The sequence below is a fragment of the Atta cephalotes genome, assembly GCF_000143395.1.
Source record: "Atta cephalotes unplaced genomic scaffold scaffold00062, whole genome shotgun sequence".
In the NCBI taxonomy this organism is placed as follows: domain Eukaryota; kingdom Metazoa; phylum Arthropoda; class Insecta; order Hymenoptera; family Formicidae; genus Atta; species Atta cephalotes.
The window spans coordinates 1,154,992-1,161,048 of NW_012130126.1; positions in this window are offsets into that span (position 1 = coordinate 1,154,992).

Sequence of the window (6,057 nt, forward strand, 5' to 3'; positions counted from 1 at the left end):
ATATTATATATATATATATATATATATATATATATATATATATATAATGTAAATATTTTCCATTTGCTAAGTAAAATTAACGATTATAACAAGAATCGAATATACGCAAAAAAAAAAGTTAAATTTGCATATATTGCACACCATGTAATTAAATGAATAGAGAAATAGTAGAAACAATATCTTTGTAACAAAACGGTGGCAAAGGAATATAATATATATATTAATAGAAATATCTAACATAATTATCATAATGCATTGGCTCAATAAATTAATATTAATATTGATATAATCGGCTTAATAAAAATGTCAGTGGTTTATACCTAACGTACGTTGCAGTTAACGTAATGGTATCTAATGTGTGAGAAAAAGTGCAACCAGTTAGTATATGAGCATACATAAAATGAGGATTGCATTAATGATACTTTTTTTTAAAATAATTATTACAACAGAGAGGTTTTGTAATTTAAGGACACGGGAATAGGTTTAAACAATTGTAGATAATCTGCAATAATAAAGAAATTATTATTAAGAGTTTGGGATATATATAAAATAATTATTCTATTGTTAAACAAATATATAAAATGAGGCTCGAAAGAATCTATCAGTGAAAAATGAAAAAAAAGCCCATCAGAGCCTACATCAGCTGTTTGGATGCACAGAAAATTCTTTATTTCCGTGTGAATGTAACAAAACGAAAAAAATATATGTTTCAATCCTTCAATTCGGGTCCTTATCAATATCAAATATAAATCGAAATTATATAAATAACCCAAATTCCAAGTTAATGATTCCTGACAATTTAGTTCTTTACATTTTTTTTCTTTATCCAAATGTCAAATTAGCTATGTAATGAATGAAGCCCAATGATTATCAAAAATATTAACTTGTACAATAATAATATAAAAACTTACATAAAATAAAATCGAAGTCATATATATTGCGTCACTGAATAGAATCACATCGCTCAGATTTGCTGTGTAGTCATTCAAAAGAAACACGAAAACGAAAATTAGAAAATTATTAAAATCATTTGTCTGAATTTTTTATTTTTATCAACTTACATGTAAGCGTTTTCTCGCGACTCGGCATAAAGGTCTTGTGATGTCGACAGTTAGAGACGCAATGAGAGTTAAAATAATAAAGTCAAGTAATTATTGAAATAAATAAAAATAAGAACAAAAGAGGGTAAAATCAATGTCACAATTCCATGAACAAATTCATATATAGTGGGTTCAAAGAATACGTATCATTCTGTAAATTCAAACTCTGTTTCTGTTGCTTTATGGATCATTTCCATTTTTATCAGAAAAGATTAAAATATTTTTTTTAAAAACTCCTTAGTACACATGGCGTAAAGGAATTAATAATTTTAGGGGGTTCATCAGGGATCATAAAGACGTTCGTTCTAAGTTGTCTCATACAGAGTTGTATATAAAATTTTGTTATTTTTATTTTTATTTCAATAATTACTTGACTTTATTATTTTGACTCTCATTGTATCTCTAACTATTGACACTACAAGATCTTTACGTCGAGTCGCGAGAAACGTTTACATATAAGTTGATATAAATAAAAAATTCAGACAAATGATTTTAATAATTCTCTAATGTTTCTTTTGAATAATTACACTGCAAATCTGACAATCTGATGAGCGATGTGATTCTATTCAGTGATGCAATGTATATCGGTTTTACTTTATGTAAGTTTTTACATTATTATTGTACAAGTTAATATTTTTGATAATCATTGGGTTATTCATAGCTAATTTGGCATTTGGATAAAGAAGAACGAACTTGGGAATCATTAACTTGGAATTTGCATTATTTATGTAATTTTCGATTTATGTGATATTGATAAGGACCTGAATTAAAGGATTGAAACGTATATTTTTTTCGTTTTATTACATTCACATGAAAATAAAGAATTTTCTGTGCAAACAGCTGATGTAGCTCTGATGAGCTTTTTTACATTTTTCATTGATTATTCTATTGTATCACGTTGTGCCAGTGCGGTACGGTAAATTTTTTCCAAAAGCTATCGTGGAATATAATTAACATACATAAATTATTAATTAAGAGTAAAAAAAATTAAATACCATTATATGTACATTTGATTGAGCAATTAATCACGTATTTCATGTATTTCACATATGTTAATGCTCTCTTTTATGTTTGTTTAATTATTGCTTTACTAAAATATATTAACATACACGATAAAATTTATAAAGTAAAATTTCATTTTAATAAAACTTCTATATTACTGATTAGTAGTAGAACATGGAAGTTATATAATACAACGATAAAGTACTAACCGAAGAAAAATGATTGAAAAACTGACTTCTTTTTTAAAAACTTCTTTTTTATAAGCATACATATAGGCTTAAATAGTGTCATTTTATATTCCTGTTACAACCTATTAATGTCCTTGTCAACATTAACTCGGTGCTAAAATGGATATAAAGAATCTCGTTAGGACATTTTAGAAGGAAAGGAGTGGCTTATCGGTGCTTCTACTTTTCACGATATTAATAGTTTAGATAATTTTAGACCGCTTTTATGAACGCTTCATAATGTATAATATACCTCATTGCTTCACATGTCATGTGGAATATTTTGAAGAAATAAAGCCTTTAAGAGAGAAAAGAAAAATCGAGAAAAGGCTATATCGTTTTCATCGATGCATCGTACTTACTTCAAAGTAACAGACAACTGCGTCTGAATTTGAATTCAAAATTACATTTTATTGTATCTTAATATGGACTAGCATATACCATATACACATTCAATAGCTCACTTATAGTTTATAACTTATTATACACTCACAAACATTGATAAAGACAGTCATGATATCTTGTAGCATGTTTCATGACTGGTGAAGCTACAGCGCAAGCTTTATATATGTGTGTAAGATATAATTATTTTTATTTACCATGAATGGCTGGGTTCTTTCTCTCGACTTCATAACAATTCTGATTTTGACTGCAATTTTGGAATTTTTTTCTACCATTCATACTGACTTTGCACGATCATCATTTTTCATTTTGTAAGGCTCGATGATGTAAAACATGCTTTGTCATCAACGAAATATTCCATAAATTAGACATTCGCTAATGTCCTCGTTAAAAAGAACGAGTGTTGATGCAAATGTCTTGTAATGCTTGAAAATAATTACACGACAAAATCTTATTTCAACAAACTGTACGCTTATTTAAATTTATAAATGGAACAAATTTATTAGACCTCTCTTTGCATTCGTTCATATATAATATAATTTACCATCAATCGTAGAAAATCTACCTTCTAAAAAGAATTCTACAGAAAATGAATTTAGAGTGAAGAAGATTAATAAAATATCAACAAATAATATCAAATGAATTTATATTAACTCTTACCCTACTAGGAGGGGGGGGGGGTCACTAGTTACCAAGCGATTCGTATGCAAGTTTCTTTGCGTCTTTCGGTAATTATAAATTATACTACATTTTATTATTTTCCAAAATGAAGTGCCAATATTTATTCTAGAAAGTTGAAAGTATGTTGGTGAATTTTTAGAGATTTTTTTTAAAAATCATTCTGAATAAGTGAAAAAAACAGTCCAATTCTAGTTGCTCCCATTAATATGGACACCAAATTGTACCTAGTAGAGTAACGGTTAATTTAAGCTCGTATTAATATTTTAATAAGCCATATTTTAATAACTTATATGCCTTTAAGTTATTAAGCTAAAAAAATCTATTGTTTTTTTCAATATAAAATTTGAGTCAATGAACGACTGTATAATAATGACGATTTAATAATATTAGATTTTCATCTCTAACGAACATACAAGTAATGACCACGCAAGGCCAGGTTGACAGTATAAGAATTGCAGATGATTATTAAAATGTGGTTAGACACATTCAGTCAGGGTGGCTTGCGATGGCTGAGTATTAATTTATTATGTATATATATATATACTTTTCTTTATTTAATTTATATATATATATATATCTTATTCTTAGCATAATGACTAGATAAGTTTCAGCCACCCAATATATAACATCTTGTTTGATCCCATATATTATATTCATACCGCTCTGTGTTACTCATCGAATATATGGTTAAAATTTCTATGCCAAAATTCATTTCTCTAACGTATATTTCTCACGTAGTCACGATTCATTCTCTTAGACTGGTGATTCCGGCAAAAGATAATTCTTTCTGCATATTTGTTTAGATATTTGTCCGTAATGAATGAAGGTCTCCACACTGATATATCGATTCTCCATGATATGCAATATCGTAATATACTTTACTACACTTTCCTCAATGAAGTAATGGAGAATTATTTATATATTTATATATATTATATATATTTTGTGTGTGATATTTCTCACGTAACTATCCTCACGAGACTTGCTGTGCGCAACAATTTACAGCACTGTGCCTTACTTCCTTTTATATCATTAGTATCATAGACAACGAAAAAATTGTATATACATATTCTTTATCCACTCATCTCACAGAGAATTGTCCCATAGGAAATATCACGTCTATGGCAAATAAGAGATCTTTGAAAATATCAGTATAATTGATGGATTAACTTAAATTCAGATACGAAGAATTCATGTCCATTATGGATACAAAGCCAAAAGTGGCTCATAACAGTCTATAACACATGTTCTGGAATTAAATTTTAGTTTATTTGTTATAAAATTATCATTATTTAAACAAATTTATTAATTTACGTATGACTTTTTACAATACGTTACTTATGTGTGAACATAAATTCTATTGATTTATATGGGCAGTTAAAAAAAAAAAGTTCATGTTTTTTGGAGAGCATATTCATTAAGTGAAAGATGTTTAATTAACATGCAATTTTGATTATTTTATAAACAGAAATTCTCGATTTGAATATCGAGCATAACCTAATTTGTTTCATCTTCGAAAAGATAATTTTCTTTATTACATATATTTTGCATAATATTTATTTAAATATCCTACTTAATCCTATGAATGCTTTCTCTTTAAATGCCCTGTATCTGAATGATGTCAGAAGTGAAGACAATACAAGCTTAACTTTCAAATTAGGATACACGTCATTCCTTAAATAATTACACATTCCTTGACAAAATCTGAATAATTTTCAGTTCGTCGAAAATTATGTGCTGTCCCGTTGTTACACCTCACTAATTAATGTACTTTGGCATTGAAATTTTATCAGACATCAGGAATTTCAAAATTTGTCATCGCACACTTCTTGATATTTAAAGCAGAATAGCTTAAAGGTGCGAAATCTTCAGCAAAAATAGATAAAACTTAGATTATTATGGCATATAGTATTTATATAGAAGAGACGTTTTCTTCCCTTTTTTTAGCAGTACGATTGTAACATTTCTCCAAAGTTACATTTCTCTGGAATCAATAATTTTTATCTTATTGGGTTATACATAGAAATGAGTCAGTCTATTATATTTTAGAAGAAACTTTCCATTGACAAGAAGAGTTACAAGAATTGGGAAAAGCTAGATGTCTCATTTTGTATGCCTATATGCAATGAAGCCACATTAAGTTGAGTACAATTTACATATTTTACATGTAAATATTATACATGATGAGTGAAGACTGCAAGCTGATACGGTGCCGTCTAAAAGCTCTTTTTACGATTAATTATCAGGATTATTTTTATGAACTAAATTTGTATGAACGCGGAGAATTGAATTAAAAACAATCTTATTCTACAAAATTAGATCGATAAAGTAGATTGATAGGAATAGATCGAGAGAAAGATTTTTAAGTTTTACCATTCTTTTATAGAAATCTGCAAAATAAAATAAGAGCACTTAAAAATATTATTTTCTAAATTGAGTTGTTTTGGAATGGCATGAGAAAATTCCGAAATATATGAAGATATCTAATCGATAACTATTTAAAAAATCAGCGTGATAAACAACTCGTTATGAAAAAAAAAAAATATATATATATATTTTATTTTTATTAATATATTAATTAAAGTTAAAGTAATATAGATAGATATATTATACTATTACTAATTAAAGTAAGTAAGTAATAATAA